General features: G+C 39.8%; 1 protein-coding gene and 1 pseudogene across 6 annotated transcripts in view; one reads left to right on the forward strand and one right to left on the reverse strand.

Annotated features, from left to right (window-relative positions):
• Positions 1-20,662, forward strand: part of DGKB (diacylglycerol kinase beta) — a 712,573-nt gene that overhangs the window by 651,355 nt on the left and 40,556 nt on the right. The gene's annotated exons all lie outside the window — the stretch shown is intronic.
• LOC142456986 (multiple coagulation factor deficiency protein 2 homolog pseudogene) lies at positions 8,304-9,404 on the reverse strand (annotated as a pseudogene).

The raw sequence follows: 20,662 nt of genomic DNA on the forward strand, positions 1-20,662 counted from the left end.
GCCCCAACTGGAAAGGGATTGACCTTCAAATTATGATGATTTCAGGAGTTTTTATTTATAAAGAAACTTGGTGCAAAAGTATGAGGAGGACCATGGTGCCATGCGCAATAGATATCACCACTCAGACCCCAAGGCATGAAGGAGAGCAAGGTCAAAGGAGAGTGGAAAGACACAAGCACAGTGGGACATTTTGTAGTCTTGACAGGAGCACAATTTTCAGTCAAGGGCTAATCAACCCATCTAACTTCGTAAATGTAGAACAGATTCATCCAAATCTCCCTCCACGCCCCCCACCTCCACCCCAGTGACTTTCTGTGGAGCCCTCTTGGCATTATGGGTGCCTGTTGGGCTGCGATCTGCAGGGAGAAAGACTGGGTGCTCTACTCCCTTAAACGGGTTCAGTCTCAGACACCCATAGGGGTCACTATCAGTCAGGACTTACTCAACGGTCATGAGAGCATCTCTGTCTGCTGACTTGTTTTGAAGTTTTCTGTGCTTCTTCTCACTTATGTTTTAATGAGGAATTTTGAATGTCCCATATGACCAATTTTCACAGCATTTTATATAAGCATGCGATGATTAATTATTTCAGAAGTTGACAAGTCACAAAGTTTGGGGATCATTCAAAGGAATGACCCAAAATCAATAACCAAGACTATTTCTGGTTAAGTCTAAATAAAAAATAGATAAAGAAAAATTAAAGAGCCTAATCTGGTAAGTTAACAGCAGTGTTTTCACATCTAGAGAAGATTCTTGTATCAAAGCAGTACATGAGAATCCAAGCACTTAATTCAGTAAAAAGTAGAGAAAATTAGTCAACAGTTGTAAAATTTTTAAACATGTTACTATTATTAACAGACAATATTAGTTTAAAGTTAATTGCTCTCATTGTATAAAAATGTAATATTCAGGTAGGGCTGAAACTCCTTCTCTACGTCCTCTAGCATTACCATTCACTTGTGATTTATTTTTATGGAGCTGAAGTAGTCCATCTATTGCACTCTCTTATTTTATGTGGAAACATGAATATAAAAAGTAAAACTATTTTCTTAATGTGAGTTCTTATTAAAGGAATGAGATTAAATAAGTACCTAGGTTAGAGACCCAAGAATTTTTAAAGACAATGCATTTGTGTGATGCTAGTAAATGTAATCATATAAATGTTAATAAAACATATACGAAATAGATATTTTAAAGGAGTGAAAAATCACTTAGTCTTAGCTTTCAAAGATAACCATAACCAATATTTATATGAATTATGAATAATTTTAATTATATTTGAACATGTGTACCTCTTACACACAGCTTACTCATTGACCAAAATATTTTTAATGGTATCTTATGCTATCCCTTGACATAAATTCCTTTTTATTTTGTAATTTGGGCATATAATTTTACAATATAAATTGGTTATTATTAAAGTGCACTCAGTTAAGTGCGGGGTTATAACCTAATAAGCTGGCTGTTCAAATACACAGCTCAAGGGAGAAGAAGGACGAAGACAACTTCCTTAAGGGTTGACGGCTGTTGAAACACTGTGTCACAGGTCTACTCTGTCCCGTAGGGTCACCATGAGTTAGGAGTGGATTTGGGTTTTTATCCTTTCATAATATCTAACTATTATGTAATAACATGCTTGCTATGGTCTTGGGAATTCCACAATGTCTTGGGCATGGATGAGATTTGAGTTGTATCTACCTATCTTTACCACCATCAGTTTAGACTAATCACATTTGAAGTATTCATGAGACATTCCAATTCCATGGTAGAGTGTCCCCTGTGATACTAGGATCTGAATTTTAGAAGACAACTTAGTCTAAAATAACATTTAAATGCATGTGTCATATGCAAACTGTGTCAATTGAAGCCATAGAGGTAAATCAAAATTTCCAAGGAAGAATATAGTGAAAGGAGGACTCAGGACAAAGGTTTGAGGAATAACAACCTTTAATTGTTAAATGGAGGAGAGAAGAAGGCAATGACTACTAGGGAAAAAGTATTATTCAAAGTGATTTCATTCATTGCCTTCAAGTGCTGTCAAATGACCCATAGGGACCGTAGGGGGCAGAGTAGATCTGCGCCTTTGAGTTTCCAAGACAGCAAGTCTTCCTGGGAGTAGAAGTACCCTGTTCTCTTACAGAGCTGCTGGTGGTGCCAAAGCTGACCTTATGTTTGGCAGCACAGCTTATAACTCACTATGCCACCCAGGGTCCTAGTCAAAGCGGTAGAGGGTAAAACAAACAAACAAACAAACAACAATAACAAAACCAACAAGGAGAGAGTGTGTGTCACAGAGCAGAGGCAAAGAAAGAAACTTCAGACAGAAGTAGCGGTCACATATGTCCAGTGCTGCAAAAAGATCTATTAGGGTTATGGAGCCCTTTGATTTTAGCAGTAAGGAAGGATGTTATATATAACGTTGCATGAAATATTGAGATTTGGGTGGTTTGAGGGCAGATGAGAATGGATCGAGAGTTGAGTTGGGAGGAACAAGATAAAGAGCTTTGTAAAGATAATTGATTACAAAGAGGAGCACTGAAGAGAGTGATAAGATCTTGGGAAGTTCAATTTTTAAAAAAGGCCTGAGCTCCCTAAACTGCAGAGGACAAGTATTTAATGGATAGAGAGAGTGCCAGGAGAGATGGGGATATGAAATAGTAGGAAGTGGGTTACTTAATAAAAATAGAGGTCCAAGTTAGCTGTGTCCGTAAGCAAGGAGGATGCAGGTTTGTATGAGCTCACGATGGTGGCATTTTGAAGCAGCTACCAGCTGATGGTTCCTAGTTTCTCTGTAGTACAAGCCATGGCCAGCTTATGAGGATGAGGTGCTTGGGAGATATGGAGAAAAGAAAGGAATGTTCGTGTAGAATGGGTGGTTAGATATGTCCGGTTTCATGTTGTGGACACTAGGCAATAGATGATCTCTGTCATTTCCAATTTACCACATTCATTCTTTCTGACAATTGATTTATATGGTTTATGTCAGAATATTCGATGGAGCCAAGTAATGCTACAATTCTGTTATGATTCTGGCAACACACTAAATTTTTGCTATGAGTCTGGCAGTAATATTTAGAAAAACAATTTTAAACAAAGAACTCCAGAATATGTATTAACTAAACCAAAGGGACAAAGCAGGCATCACACTGGAGAGTTATCTGCTAATCCTTCTCATGGTATTGGCTGGCTGCCCTTGGACCTGAAAAGAATGTTGTTTCCCTTTGTGTTATATTAAAGAGTCAGGCGTTTGCCCCAAGTAATAGAGGGATTGCTCCTTCTTGCTTGGCCATTGCATCACCAGGTGTATCACATAAATACTCTAATGGGTAGTGGTGAACCAGGAACATTGGAGATAAGCTGATGCAGGCAGATGCTCGCCGTCAAGATTACTCAAGCTGTATTGAAATTTCCTTTGCACCTGGCACTGGAGGTGTGAGCCATGCCAGTTCAGTCCCCCAACACAGATGTTCTTGTTGTCCCACTTTCTATGTATAACATTTAGGTTTCTGTTCAGCTTTGCCACAGTACACATAAATACTGTAATCCAAAGACCACCCATTTATTAGTGCACCTGCTTCTTCAACCAGATTGCTTTCATTCTTTTCAACGAATGCTCAACATTATATTAAAGAGAGAGAGAGAGACAGCAATAGGATGAAACAAACTTTCTGCCAGAGAGCTTAAAAATAATGGCCATGATGGTAAAAATAACAATAACAAAGGTCAAAATTTCTGGAATTGAAGTAAACTGAACTATGTTTAAGTAAAGATATTTTTTTATTAATTTCTGTTTTGTTCATCTATTTACTAGTGAATAACATTGATTGTATAGATTTCTAGATTTCCTTTTTCCAGGCTAAATGCACCTGTTTTCCTTCAAATAGAAAATAGGTAGAGTTTATATCTTCAAGGGTCAGATTTTGCTGTATGTGAACCTCTGAAGCCCCCATTTTGAATTAATAGGAGTGGAGCTCTGTGTAGCTGAAGACCGAATATGACCTCCCGAATATGGGATATAAAAACCTCTGGAAGGAGACAAGATCATTACTCTGGAGAATAGCTTTGTGCCGTTGCCGGCCCACTGAGGTGAAGAAAGGGCATCACAATGTTTTGATCTTGTTTTTAAAGTTGCCAGCAATGTCTCTATCTTCCCAAATGCCTAATTTTGTCATACATCTTTTGATGCTTCTTAAGTTTGATCTGAGGGGGAGTTGGAACTTCCTTCCATTATTCATTTGAAAAAATGTCTACATCTAAACTACATTTTAAAAATTAAGGAATGGTGATAGGTTTGCTCAGGTTGTTTTTTGTTTGTTTGTTTCATCTGTAGTAATAGCTGCGTGGGTTTATATACTTTTTCTCAATCTATAATGACAGCTCATTGTAATCTCAACAGATAGCCATAACTTTATCCTAATTGAGTCTTTATATGCACTGACAGAACAAAAAGGTAAGCAATATATTCTGTTACAACAATATCACTCCAACAATTTACAAATTCCTTGACAAACTACCAAAAATATTCAAGGAAAGAAGTGAAAATAGAGGACCATCTGAAAAGAAAAATCAAGAAGCAAAAAGTATGAATAAAAAAACGAAACCAGCCATATCATGAAGGCTTGGAATGTCCTTTCATTTCATTCTGGCACTTGTTAGAGTACTACTAATTAAGTAGTAGAAAAACACACTATCAAAGTACTTGGTGAATATATAGAGAATCCAGAACTGCTTGTCGAGCCGTGCTAGTACTCCGTTTCCAAAATGAAAAACATAGTTAGGATGCAGTAGGTAGGAAGGACCGAGTACCAGTTAATTGTCTAAATAGTCTGCGCTGTCTTCATGTTAAGCTAGTTTGTTCAATACAGAAATGCTAGCATAAGCATCCCTAAAGGCACCAAGAAACATCCGCTCACAGAGGAGAGGAGCCAGGAGAATGAGTATACAAAGAGAGATACTGGGGCTGTTTGAAAATCACTCACATCCAGTCAAAGAGAAGAGAGCTGTTTGAAGTAGAACTTGAACACACATTAATCCTTCCTGTCTTCTACTTCAAACAGGAAGATTAAAAAGAACAGACATCTTTCTCCTAGACTAGTCTTTGTTCTCTTCAAGTTTTTAGGGCTCTCTACTACTGCACTCCCACCAATCCAAGAGCCTACTCTTCCTACTCTGTTCCTGTAATAGCTTACAACAGTTCAACTGAATGCTTGCATCGCTAAAGATATTAACAGCAGTGGTTGTCTTACCTGTGTCCAGCACTGCGCTAAGAACATTGTCTATACTCTTTTACATGGTGACTTTGCTCTTTTTACCAATGAAGGTATTAGTGCTTATAAACATTAACATATAACCTCCTCCCTGGGGGATGGACAACAGAAAAGTGGGTGAAAGGAGATGTTGGACAGTGTAAGATATGACAAAATAATAATTTATAAATTATCAAGGGTTCAGGAAGGAGGGGGAAGCAGAGAGGGAGGGGAGGGGAAATGAGGAGTTGATATCAAGGGCTCAAGTAGAAAGCAAATGTTTTGAGAATGATGATCCCAACAAATGTACAAATGTGGTTTATACAATTGATATATGAATGGATTGTGGTAAGTGTTATATGAGCCCCCAATAAAATGATTAAAACAACTATGCCCCCCAAAAAGATTAAATACTTTTTCAAAGCCACTTAATTAATAACTTAAGGCGTAACAATGTATGCCCAGAATTCTTATATGAAAGAGTTTTCATGTTTAATCATTATAAAACTTTACTGAGAATTTCATAGTGTTTTCTTTATGAACAAAGTACTCACAATGCAATCAAGGATCCAAGGAGTTGTGGTACAATGGTTCAACACTGGGCTGAGATCTCCCAGGGACTGGTGAAAAGACTTGGAGATTCATCCCCGGAAAGATTTAGGCCAGAAAACCCAGAGTTCCACTCTGCTCCATAGAGTCAGAATCAACTCAATGGCAGACAACAAAAATAACAATCGAGGATTACATGGGAAATTATTTTAATAAGTAATATTTTATTTGTGAGGTTGTTAAATTTTGAAATAAATATTTTTAATTTCTTTGAGAGAAAACAGTACTGAAAGGTATTGCTTTCTCCTCATCGGTTCTAAATGTGTACGCTCATCCTCACACTGGTAACACCCTCATTCACAAATACAAAGTAACAGCACTAAAGGGTTGCCAACTCAGGCTAAAGCCAGTGGTTTTATTGGACACATGTATCAGTGAGGATTTCTACTTGCAAATTACCTAATTCACTCTCGCTTAAAGAGAAAGCAATTAATGTAATGATATTAGTAGTTTCAGAGCCTTTCTAAGGGAAAGAAAATCAGACTTAAAAGCTCTGTAGCTTGGAACCACACACAGAGAATATCATCTGACTTTTTCACAAGAAATCGTATTGCCCCTGCTTCTGACCGTGGGAGCAAAGAGCTCTCAGCAAAGAGCTCCTAGACATTCGGTGCTATTGGTAGGACTTCAGACGCTGTGGTCAGCATCCCAAATGTCCCCAGGCCATCCTTTCTTGCCAGAAGCATTCTGTCTGGCATTTTCATCTTCAATCCACTGCATTCCATACTAGTGACATGTTGGTGCACTTCCTTGTCAAAGTATAAGACACATAGTGATGGAACACACACTACTAGATCATATGCAAATGGATAATTTCTGCTATATCACACATGTTTCAGAGACTGATAGATCACATGCTGTTATATCACACTTTGCTAAACCACACATTGAAGATCTATTGTTTGATGGATCATACATGTCGGATCACGTATTGTTAGACCGTATTCTAAAGGGTTACATGCTAATGCATTACATGCTGATGAGTCACAAGCTGTGGGGTGGCACTCTGATGGAGGACCACAATGGATGTTATGTACCGTCCCCAAAGACGGAGTAGGAACGAGCTTCTCCCTTTGGTGAAGAATCGGCTGTATAATCCTGAAACATAGGAAACTTGCTTAAAAAGCAAGGAAGCATAGCAAATGTCCACAACACCCATTGCAGTAAACATTATGAGAAGAGAAAAAGTTCATTGAAAGTAATTTTCCACACCTGTAATTTTCATCTCACATTTTGATATCCTAATATGCATCATAGTTGTCTTTCCCTTAACTGAATAATTTCTATTAGCTGATACAAATTGTGCTTAACTTTCATTTTAATAAAACATATTTGTTTATTAGGTAAAATGGATTAGCTAAAATGGAAAACAAAAAATATGTTTTCATAATTGCAAAAGTAAATAATTTTCTTTCAAAATATGGTTTCCATGGAGTCCACTGAACATTAGCACCTAATATTTTGCTTATTTTTTCAATAATAAAAAAGGATAGGTAGGATACATGGCATTATCTTTACAGATAAGGAAATTGGAGTTCAAGTACGTATGTGACTGCTCAGTACCAAGGTGTCATTCTACTGCTTAACAAAACTCAATGAGGCCAAAAGCTGTTCACCTAAAATTTATGAATATGTTGTATGCAATCTTGTGTCATTAACTCGATCACCTCTTTTTGAGTCTTACCTGCCTTTCCCTCAGCTCTCCGCCCCTCAAATCTTGTGCCGCAGCCTTATTAAACTATTATTAGGTCACACTAAGTACCACTCTGTGTCTCACCTTTGGGTGTGCATTTGAACATCCTGCTCCTCCGCCGGAAACCACCCAAGTCTGCTGGTCCACCTGGTTCAGGCTCACATTCAACGTAGCCCCGAAGTTAGCCCTGCAAAACCCCTGTCACTTATCTCCAATTGATGTTTGACTGAAAACACTGACTTTTCTTGGAACTTTCAGCATACCACCACCCCGATTGAGAACACATACTCTGTTTGTTTAACTCACTGAAGTAACATCAAAGCTTTATGGAGTCCATGGTTGATAATCCACATGTTTATAGATGTGCACTCTTAAATTAATCACCAGGGGGTTGCTTTCATATAGTAGAAGAAAGTTTATTCAAAATCTAGCGCTTTTCCATAGGAAAAGGCAGAAGGAAGGAAAGATAAAGCAGGAAGAGAAGAAAGCGAGCGCGAGAGAGAACCCATCTTGGCGGCGCACTAGTTAAACACTCCAGGTTGGTGAAAATGGTAGCAGTTTGAACCCGCCAACTTCTCTGCAAGAGAGAAGTGACCTCCTCTAAATTTTACCCTCTAAGAAGCCATATAGGGAAGTTGTCCTCCTGTGTCATATAGGGTACGGTGAGTGGGGATTAACTCACTGTCACCTAGCAACAACAACAACACATACGCATATACATACAATGGATTCTTTTTTTGTGTGTGTGTGTCCGAATGTGGCAGTTTTTATTTAAGTACTCAAAAACGGGGGAGTTCATTGCTTAGGTCTAAGGCGGTCACTTCCAAAATGCCAGAGGCTACACACAGACTCTTGAACGTCAACGCCTGACATTCTTTTGGGGCTGCAGCTTTGAAATGGCCTCAGGAGTACCCACTGGCCAGGAGCCAGCCATTATGTAGGCCGGAGGACCTTCGCAGAGAACTCCCCACGTGAGCAGAAGAGACAGGCCCACCGGGAAGAAGTGGTGCCCTCTCCACCCCTTCAGAGCTAGTTGCAATGAGTCCACTTGGCAGAGCTTGCTGTCCTGCTTTGCGGCAGCAAGACTTAAAATGAAGACGCGAGCAGTGTCCTACCGTCACATTCAAGTTCCTGAGTACTCAGCTCCATATATCGCACATTCTTAAAAAAAAAACTTTACTCAGGCCCTTGTCCAATTAGATGTTTTGCAGTCCTTGGGGACTCTGAGACATGTCCCCTTTCTCTTGACTTTTCTTTCTTACCCCAGTGTAACTAGTTGCTACAGGTGTTTGCCCAAACGCTGCAGCAATGGTTGGAGATGAGTTATTTTGCATCACAGAAAGCACTCAATCACATTATTTTGGGTCCTGTTTGCATATAGCTAGGAGGCGACCGCACGCCGGTCTACTGCAATGATCTTGCAAATTCGGCATAGTCGATGTAGCCGTCATTGTTCTTGTCATCGTCTCTCAAAACACCATCGATTAGGTTGATCAGTTCCTCTTCGTTCATCGGCGGGACATGTTCGCTCCCTTCCTCCCTGTGGACGTGAGTGATGGCCGTGGAGAGCTCCAAGCCGTCCAGCAGATTATTGCCATCGTAATCGTGCATCTTGAAATAGTGGAGCTGCAGTTCCTGTGGGGACATCTCTGCCTCTGGCTTGATGACACCTTCCAGATGCTCCATGATATGCTCTTGGTTGTGCACTGTATTCTTATCCAGGCCCATGCCGGCGCCGTGTGAGGAGCTGGCTCCAGGCTCTTGGGCCCCGGCGCCCTCCAGCCCGCCAGCAGGCCACACAGGAGCAAGGTTCTGAGCAGCTGCAGGAATCCCATGGTCTCAGGCACCGTCGCGGTCCCAAAATCTACAATGGATTCTTAATTACTTTGGGCATGTTATCAGGAGAGGTCAGTGCTGAAAAAGCCATCGTCCTTGGTAAAGTTCTGTCTCTGTGAGACAGACGACTATCAATGACACAGGCTCACATGTAGCTAGAGTAGTGAGACTGGTGCAGGACCAGGGAGTGTTTCATTCTATCATACATAGGGTCACTCGGAATCTGGATCAATTTGACAGTGTCTAACAACCATACTCATTCAATGCGTGTGCTGAACAGATGAGCAGAGAAGCTGGATTACATGAATGAGAATGAGGTGTCAGGTTTGAAGGAAGGCTTATTAATAACCTGCGATATGCAGATGGCCCAGCCTTGCTTGCTGAAAGTGAGGTGAACTTGAAGCACTTGATGATAAAGATCAAGGATTTCAGCCTTGAGTATGGATTATAACTCAATGCAAAGAAAATAAAAATCCTCACAACTGGATCAAAAGGTAAATTATGATAAATGGGGAGAACAGGTTGACATTGTCAAGAATTTTCCATCTCGCTTGGGTCCACAATCAGTACTCATGGAAGCAGCAATAAAGAGATCAAAAGACACGTTGAATTAGGGAAATCTGCTGCACCAGACGTCTGTAAAGGGTGAAAAAGCCAGGGTTATACTATGAGCACTAAAGTGCCCCTGCCTGTAGCCATGATATGTCCCCATATGCATGTGAAAGTTCTACGTTGAAGAAGGCAGAGCAAAGGATTGTTGCCTTTCCCTACAGTGTTGGTGCAGAGACTACTTGAAGTACCGGGCGCTGCCCAGAGACTTCGAGGCAGGGCTGTGAAGAATTGGTCTCAAGTACATGTTATCAAGACAGATTAGCCCCTGGGGAAGGGCATCCTGCTTGGTACAGTGGAGAGGCAGTGAGAAAGAGGAAGACCTTGGATGAGATGTGCTGACCTAGTGGCTGTAAACAATGCGCTCATAGAATAATTGTGAGAAAGGTGTGGGCCTGGGGCGTGTTTAGTTTTGTTGTGTGTGGGGTTGCTCTGAGTCTAAACCGACACAACTGCATCTGACAGCAACAACAACACACACCCACACCCCAAATACATACATATTTATTTCTTTAAATGTTAATGAATTTGCTTGTTTTCAGTCTGCTGTTCTCTCTACTGCAGATGAAACTAAGCAGGCTCTTTTCCACATTCTGGCCTCAGAACTTTTGGCGAGTAAAATGTAGAAGCAGCCAGGAGTCTAAACTCAAAAGACAAAAATCATAAATGCCTGGTGAGGCCAGAGGCGACGCATACCCTATGTCCTAGGAGGGTACATTGACCAGGGTTAGGAGATTTCCAGTGACTGAGAAACTGAGGACCAGTAGGTGGCACGCCTGAGAAGAGGCATTGTGGGCAACCGAGCTATAACCTAAACATTCTGTAAACTGTTGGCTTCACCAATCATGCCCCACAATCATGAGTATTGTCTGTCATTCTGTGTGGCCTTGAACCCAGCCAAGCAGTAGAATGCTGTGAGGGCATTGGTGGTGTCCGATGAGGGTGAAGAAGGATTGAGGGTGAGGTATGTCTGCCCTCTGCCTTTTGGTAGTCAGACTTGAGCTGGTGGGAGTTAGATTCTCCTTTGTGTAGCAAAGGGGGTTCAATGTAATTGCCTCAGCAACTATGTTAGTTTTAGAGAGGAAATTGACCCCTACAATCTCTGAGATAAAATTCGCTGATAGGATGAAGCAATGGGAATATGGACTAAAAATTAAATGGAAAAAATGGTGATCAAAATGTGTTTCTTGATCTCCAGGTTTGTGGGGATCATAACCTACTCACACACAGGAAGTCTATTAAAGTGCTTAAATTTTTGTACTTTAAAAAAACTGAAATAAAGAAATTAAGAGCAATGATTTATGGAGATATTTTTTCAACTTGGATTTTCCATGCGAGGTTACCACCTTCCCATAGCTATAACCCAGATTTTAGCGTTCTTTTGTGTGTTGGAAATAATTTCTGCTGTGTTGTTAACAACACCCAGGTCATGACTATTTCACCATGTTCCCAAAGCACTTTAAACATCCTTGTATCCAGTTGACTGAGATCTTGAACCTTTTCGTTCTCGTGGGCAAAGAGCCAATGGGTTTTATGAGACAATTTAGGTCTTATTAATTCCTCACCAAATCATAAACCCTGTTTTCTTAGTAATTTTATATATCCTAATTTAAAATGTATGTGCAGAGGCAGTCTAACCTAGTTCATAGAAGTAGGGTAAGTGACTTAAACAGATACCTCAGGCTAATCTTTTTCTCACTCCAATTTATCTTTGTAGAACAGATGTAGACATACTTAAAAGGTTCAGCTCACCAAGGCAACCTGCAGGACTGTTTATAATGACCCAGAACAGTTGAGCTTCGAGTCCACAACAGAATTGAATATGACCATGTTTATAAAGCCTCAAGATATGTTTACATTTCTTAAACTTGAGCATAGCATTTTGATATTTGTGAGCAACAATATCATGCTTATTTCTAAAATATGTGACTTTGTATAATATAAATTAATGACCCTCTATAAATGTTCATTATATTGCAAATTATCAATGAACAGTATTTTTAAAATACCATTACATCAAGTACCTCCTCAAACCCATTTAAGAATGTGCTCGTTCGTAAGTGACATTTCCAGCGTTTCTGTTTTTGAAATCGATGACTCTGGCGTGTGCGCCCATCAAAGCGGTGAAGGAGTGACCAGTTTACAGTTCATTGTGGGAAAAGGATATAAGGCTGACATCTAAGCACCCTTTATGGGTGTTCTTTGGGTGTCGGCGGGAAGGAGTCAACCCTGAGCTCCTAAATGAAAGTGGCAGTTCGAATCTATCCAGAGGTGCCTTGGAAGAAGAGCTAAGTCCCAGACACTGAAAACCCTTTGCAGTACGGATTTCCTCCGACATGCATGGGGTTGCCAGGAGTTAGAATGAATTTAACAAACCCAGATTTGGTGTTTGGATAGGCGCTACTTAACAGAAACTACATATGTTCTACATGTTGCAGACTATCATTCAGCATTAAACTCTCCTTTGTCGCACACACACTGATAGGTAAAGACTCTCCCCCACCCCCTTGCACCCAGGATCACTAAAATATACCTCAGGAAAACAGTTGAAGCACCTGGGTCTCCACTGTTCAGTCTGAATAAACCACTTCACACTCCCTGGATTCTCCTGATGTGCTTCCAGAATCTTAATGTATCGGATTGTGTAAGAAAGCCCCAAACTTCACACATTGCCATCGAGTTGACAGATTCATCATGATTATATAGGAAGTACTCTTAAAAATCTAGGTGTTTCAATTCACTCAAACGGAGATGCAAATGGGGCTCTCTAGAGTTAGGGCACATGCCTCCTGCAGAGCCACATACACTGACTGGCCTGAAGGCCGAACAGCCTCCAAGATGGAAGTACATTTTGGGGAAGGGGAGATGATTAAATCCTACTTGTCTATTTTTTAATTTAAATATCTTTTAAGACTAATAACTTAGTGTATATGCATGACCTTCTTTGAACTTTGGTGAATATTTGTTTTCCTTAGAATTGATTCATTAGAAGAGAAGAACTAAAATCAGGAGAAACCAAACGTGTCTGTGTGTAAATAACCCCATGCTTTTAACTCCTCTCCCCATTTATCATTTGCCATTCCACTAATGACCATGAGGGCAAATGCTATGTTTGCGCATGTGAGTGTGTGTCTTTTTTAATTTGGGTACAGAGAAACCTTGAAAAAATAAAAGTTAAAAAAAAATGTTTCCCCCTTCTACTGTTCTTTTTGATCCTGGCCCCCAGCACGGATTATTCGCACATCTGTTGATGTTTTTTTTCACGTTGCACAGTTTTGCACCTTTTTTTTAAATGTTGACTGAATCGCTTAATTGTAGATGAGCGTTCATTTTAATGTAAATCTTACAGTATTACATGAGTGAATGTATGAAAATAGCTTGGAACAGTTTAAATTGGGCAGAATTCTGCTTTGATCATAATGTGCCTCTTCAGCATTAAAATAAACTTGCAACATATGCTGAAAAACATGTGTAATAAGTAACTGCCTCTTTCACGGTGACTTATCTGGAAAAAATAAACCATCACTTAATAGAATTGAAAATTCATAAAATACTTCTAAGAATTAAAAGTCCCAATATGATTAGTATCACATAATGACAGCTAAGGACCTGGATATTTCTAACTCAGAGTGAACTTTTAAGTTTTAATACTGCTATCAAATTATAACAATTTTTGAAATATTTTAAAATACAAGATATTTAATTGGCAGTTAAGTAAAGCCTCACAATATCTTTTACAAACTTACTCTCAATTCATTTATACTTATTTAAGAAATGCCAAAAAATGGGATTTCAATATTTGCCACAGACAATAAAAAGCAATAAAATGATCAGTGTTCTTGAATCATGGTGAAGATTGTGCAGAATTGGTAATGACAAAGAGTTTCCATCAAATGGAATTGATAGGTATTGGATAGACATTATCAACAGATTTTGTTCTAATAAATCACCTTAATTTGATAGTATTAATTGATGATCGATTTCTAAAAAATATTGTTGGCAAAGTTGTGCAGTTGTGATAGCACAAAAAGAACCTGAGATACTACCTATATATCTGTGTACAATAATTTATTTTCTCTGTCTTTTTTTAGGCAACCTATAAAAATATATCAATAAGGAATGTTTTTATTTCACATTCTATATATGTATATAATTCTCAATGCTTAAGCATTATATATAAATTCTATTTGTATATTGAAGCCCTGGTGGTGTAGTGGTTATGTATTGGGCTGCTAATCACTAGGTCAGTAGTTTGAAACCACCAGTCAATCCATGAGGGAAAGATGAGGCTTTCTACTCACTTAAAGAGTTATAGTCTTGGAAACTCACAGGGACAGCTGTACCTTGTCCAATAGGGTCAATTTGATGGCTGGGAGCTTTGTTTTGCGTATATTTGTATACTGATTTCAGATCCAGTAGAATGGGAGGATTTGGGTTTTTATTTTTTTATATTCACGTATAATTCATAATGAAGGCTGTAGTCTTTCATCATCGTCAATGACTACTTCAAGTCAAATTCTTTTTCAGCAAGCAAATGTTGTGTCATCTCCCTATCATAGGTTATTAATGAGGTTTCCTCCGAATCTGATGACACATTCACCTTCACATAGTGCCGCTTCTCAAATAAGTTGCTTCGTAAGTATGGGAAAACGAAGACCCTGAGAACCATCTGTTCTGATTTTAACCTTTCAGTATTCCCTTGTTCGGTTCTGAGTACTGCCTCTTGGAAAATCTATAGTTTCTGCATAAACACAGTTGGATGTTCTAGAATTGCTGTTCTTCCAATCTTACCCATATTTGGCTATAGTCCACAGGGTCGAATGCCTTTGCCGAGTCAACGACACGTGTAAACATCTTTCTAATAATCTTTGCTTTCAGCCAAGGTCTATCGGAAGCAAGTCAGGAAGTTAAATGACATCCACCCAGTAACAGCAAGGAAAATACTCAAAAAAGAAAAAAAGGAAAACTCACTGCCATTGATGGAGTCTGTTCTGACTCATACAATAAGAGGACCCGTTGCATTGGGCAAATCTATTTCAGGAGACCTCTTGACATTGTTAAAAATAAAGTTGTCACTCGAGGACTAAGGTAGGCCAACTCCAAGCTGTGGTGTGTTCGGTTGCCTCATAACAAGCGGAAACCGGCCAATGAATGAGTCCTTGACTTGGAGAAGACTGAAAACTAGATGATACCTTGAATGACAGTATTGGCAAAGAATTTAAATACACCATGGACTTCCAAAAGGACAAATGAATCTGCTTAGGAAGAATTCCATTCAGAAGGCTTGTTAAAAGCAAAACTGGCAACTTCTGTCTCGTACTTTGGACGACATTATCAGGATGGACCAGTCGCTGTGGAAGGACATTGCTCTTGGGAAAGCCGCGGGCCTGTGAACCAGAGGGAAGATCTCCCTAGGACGAATTGAAACAGCAGCTCCTATAATCACTCCCACCTGGCAGGGCTGCAGGGACAGATGAGGACCAGGCACTGGTTCCTTCCATTGTCTGTGGGGCTACTATGAGTCCAAACCAATCCCATGGCCCCTACGAGAACCGCGTGAGTGGATTTTACCATGAGAAAACTTGGAAACTAAGTAAATGATATAAATATGAGAAATCATTGCTACAGAAGAGATGCATTTGCCGTTAACTAAAGGAATCGATTTGTCATTTTAAAATGTTTTCTCATGAACACTTTCTTTTTTTCCCTCAACAAGTGCAATGGTACAATAACTAGAAAGATGAGTCTATCTTGCCTTAGGAGATAATGAAAGAATATCAAGAAAAAAAGGTCAAGTGTATACTTAATCCACTATTTTATTATTAATTCAATATATCTTACTGATTGCTACTCAGTGCCAGGTTGTGCATTTGGGAATACCAAACAATCTCTATATATATTCCAACCAGTGCTAGTTGTAGGGTTTCCATGAACTCTATTTGACTGTCCCACAGAGCCCAATAATAGCGTATCCTAAACCAACTGGAACGTGTTTTCCACTTCACCACGCGTTTTCTCCCCGGCTCTCCTCCCGGTCGGTGCCGTTATGGTCAGCTTGTCCTTTGACTTAAAGGTTCCCCATTGGCTGAGTTGGTCCATGGTGCCGTCAATCCCACCCCATGAAAGATCTTTCTCTTTCGTGTCGTAGATCTGACCTACCTTAGGGCTCATCATTTCTCACCCGGATGATTTTAGTTCTGGCCTAAGTGATCACCCGCATTCTTACCTCATTTCCTTGCAACCCATATTCCACATGGCTGCCTATATGATTTTTCTAAACAGCAATGTAATAATTTTTGTACTTAAGACTTTTAACTGGCCCCTGGTCAACCATAGGAAAAATCAGAACTCTCAGGTAAGGTTTACAAGACCCTTCATGACTATTACTTCACGACCTCATTTTACACAACTCTATGTCACTTATAATCCCCCCAAAATGTATATTTTTTCTAATTAAAATCATAGGCCACATGATTTTAAAGGTCATGGTATTTCCATACATACTTTTAGCATCCTAGGATATACACATCCAACCCAACATCAGAAAACTGCCATGCTCTTTTAGGATCATTAGCTCCACAATGGCTTCCTTGAAGCTCCTCCACCCACGACCATCAGCCACAGAGTGAAACACTTTCCATTCTGGGAAGAGCAGGTGTCTTTCACAGCAATATCTGAACTGTATTTTATTTTTTTAAATACATTTCAGTTCTCTTGGAGAGACTATGTAATCTCTTTGAGGTTAAGAATTATGTTTTTATTATACCTTCTGTCATTTTCCAGAATGCCTGTCAGACATTGATTTACTGAGCATCTTTTGGTACTTAATAATGTTATTGATGAACTAAATGGATAATGAGCACATGAATGCTATGTAGTATTCTGATATAATGTTGTAATGAAATAAATATAGGAATCAAATTTAAATCTAGATAATAAATATTCTTGGCAAAATCTCTAATCAAAAGGGAGTAAAATGAGAGAGACAATTCCAAATACTTAGTCAGAGTGAGAATATTTTTTATGGATAATGTGGGGCAAAACAAGGAACTAATATAATGGATTCCTATCAGTAAAATCAATAATTCAGGTTGACGTAAAATCTGACCCTGAGCTCTTGGTATCTTGTCTGCTCCTGTGAAGAGAGTCACAGCTTCAGAAACCCTGGAGGGAAGTTCTACTCTGTCTTACAGGGTCTCCAGAAGTTGGGAGAAATTCAGCAATGTCAGGGTTGGATGAGTGGGGACAAATTCCAAAACCAAACTCACTGCTCTGGAGACAATTCTAACTCATGATGACCCTCTAGAACAGGGTAGAACTGAACCTGTGGGTTACTGAGACTATAACTGTTTTACAAGAATAGAAGGCCTCAACTTTCCCACATGGAGCTACCAGCAGTTTCGAATAGCCCAACAAGTAACCCACCACACCACCTGGGTAAAATTAGAACAACAGGGATCTTCACCCTGAACAAGGAACAGTTGTCGTGTCATCCCTTGGGCAAAGAGATGGTGTGTTAGGCTGGTTTGTTTAGAGTAAGAAAAACCGGTGACATTCCATATATGTATAAGAAAGAACTCTATATCAAGAATTGATCTTATCTCAAAAAGGCATCCTAGCCCAGCCCAACTTAAGTACATGAGTCCAGTGCTAGCCATCCTCCTCTGTAGATGTACCTAGCTGCAGGCTGATGACTCAGAAAGGTGAAATGGAATGCAGGAAGATCGGAGGTCCCAGGTGTAGTCTCTTGGATCCCAGGTCAGTAAACAGGACAGGATGCCAGTAGCTCTCAGGTCACGCAGCACACAGGGGTCCTTGCTGGAGGCAGACAGAACATATCTGCGAGTGGGAAGGTGACTGGGCAGAATGAGGGATAAGTCCCCAGTCTCTCCCTTATGAAAAGGCCACATCCGCAAGGAGGCATCGTCTGACTTGGACCTGACTGACAGACTGGGTTTTCCCTCTGCACTTTCATACACATTCAAGTTGACATAACATCTAATTGCCACAGGTCAGACCGTTTCAATTTGATGCCCATACATAACTCTTTAACCACACTTAATTTTTCAGAAAAGATAATGATAAATTCATGTTTACCCCTAGCAGGATAAAACTAAAACATATACAATCAAAATTGCACCAGTCCCGCTTAAATCGTATGTCCCACAAGTGAACAAAGCAAAAATATTCGATGTCTAACAATTGCAGTCTTGTAAACAACTACATCTTAACCCTGTAATCCTACGAAAATTGAGGAAACTTTATCTCCTCCCATTTGGGGTATCCGATTTCATCACTGCCATTTTTATTAACACAGTGCTCTGAGGAGACAAACATGTTCCCTGATGTGAAGAACCTGCATTCCAGTTGGAACCTAGTGTGTCTGCATCCGTACCCAAGATAGATGTTTATTCTTTTGGCAGCCCATGGTATTTCCAATATTTTTCAACAACATCTTATTTCAAACACAATTCTTCTTAGGAATTCCTTATTCAGTGTCCAATTTCCAGAATTTCACATTTCCTATGAGGTGATTGAAAACACCATGCTTGGGATCAGCACACCTCAGTCCTTAAAGTACCATCTTTGCTTTTCAACACTTGAAATAGGTCTTGTACACCAAATTTACCCAATGCAATGCATCCTTCTGTTTCCTGACAGTTGCTTCCATGAGCATTGATTGTGGACCCAATCAAGGTGAAATCCTTGACAACGTCAAACTTTTCTCCATTTATCATGATGTTACCATTGACTGAGTTGTCAAGATTCTTGTTTTGTTGACATCTGAACCACATGGGCGTCAATTAGTTCACCTCCAATATTTTTCAAACTACTCTCGTGGGAATGTTAGTTCCTCAAAAGTGATGTAGTCACATATTTAATAATTAAATCACTTTTCCAAAGTATCTTTATTCTGAGGGATAAAGCAAATAAGCTGATGACTGCTCATACAAACTGATTTGAGGCATCTCAGAGGGCAGGCCTGGCTGGTCCTTATAAAACAAGATAGCCTTGGAAACCAGATAGAGCGAGGCTTGAACCAACTCTGCAACAACTTGGGTCTTCTCTATGGCAAACCTGCACCAGAGATTAAATTATTAAAATATCTTTCGTATAATTTCCTATCTTTGACTCCTTTCCTGTTGGGTCGATTTCTGCCATGTTAGAGATTTCTAGAACCCTTTCCCAACAAAAGCTAGAGTCCTCTCTGATTGGCAAATTATTTTCTGGTTAGCAAAAGTATCATAGAACATCTTAATAGTTTGTACAATTATACATGATTTTTAGCTCATGAAAACACAGAGAAGAAAAAAATGAAGGAAGTACTGAGGTTGAGAAATAATCCTCCAATTTCCACATAAGCAGAAGAACTAACCACCTCCCAAATTATCTTTTCCAGGGTATTTGAATAGGCAGTAGCCTGAGAAGACACAGTGCCTCTGCTAGGGTAGGTTGCTCACTCTGCAATATGGAAATAAAATATCCCTTGGGGAGAAAGGCCAAGCAGTCTTACTGCTCACAATGAACGTTCCAGGCTCTCTAAGCTAAGGCTGCCTCCTCTGTAATGCAGAGCACCTGTGTGCAGATATCACCAGGACTAATTTGTTGCCCCGTGGGAGCGTGGGTTCAGAGAACTGATCCACATGGTGATGCTACGGACATTCTTGTGGATGTGAATAAAAAGGTCGCAGGTCTCCGACCCTAACGTCTCATATTTTCTACCAACTTCCAGGAATGTGTGCAAGGCTAATACGTGAGCTTGCAAAAAAAATGGCAAAGGATCACCTACTTTATTTCTTTCCAGCTGGTGTACATTTTCTTAATATGAGTATAAACTTTTTAAGATATAATTTACTTATTTTGTTCTTGAGAATGTACACAGTGAAACAGACGCCAATTCAACAGTTTCTGCACGTGCAATTTCGTGACATTGATTACATTCCTCGGCTTGTATAACCAAGTTCAACCCCAGTTTCTCAACAGCTCCTTCCCCATCAGTATAGACTCTCTCTCCTCTGTAGTCCTTAACTACTCTTTGGCAGGCATGTTATCAGTTTGATCAGTTAAAACTGCATTCAGTAAAGTACTATTTGGTTTTGAAAATGCTTTCAATGATATTTTTGATTTAATGTTTAAAGATTACCACAGGACAATAGTTTCAAATTGTTCCAGGATGTTTGGAGTCCATGAGAATTTGAAGTTCTGTTCTGTATTTCCCCTTTTTGATCTGGGTTCTTCTATGGAATCTTTAATCAAAATGTTTGATGATGGTAGCAGGACGTGTCATGTAGTTCTAGTCTCATGACAAAGGAGGTATTGTTTGCATGGAATATTAATGCCATCCTTTTCATTTGAACTCTGTGTCCTTGGGTTAAAGGTGTGCTATGGAGGTATGCAGGGAGGCAGGTAGAGGGTTGATTCTAAGATCAGATATCCCGCCTGTGCCTGTCTTCTACAACAATTCATAATGGCCTTAAAATCGGTCATGTGGGGAAAGGGCTGGTGCATTCAAATGGACCCTGGGGGCGGTCAACTTTGTTGACTTTAGAGTAGAAACCTGGGGTTCTGTTCCTTTGCTCTGGTGCTGTGCTCACAAGGGAAGCGAGGCTTCTGTTTGCTTGTTTTTCTCTGTGGCCACTTCCCTGGTTCACAGCAGCCAGTGGCCCAT

The sequence above is a fragment of the Tenrec ecaudatus genome, chromosome 9, assembly GCF_050624435.1.
Source record: "Tenrec ecaudatus isolate mTenEca1 chromosome 9, mTenEca1.hap1, whole genome shotgun sequence".
Classification (NCBI taxonomy): domain Eukaryota; kingdom Metazoa; phylum Chordata; class Mammalia; order Afrosoricida; family Tenrecidae; genus Tenrec; species Tenrec ecaudatus.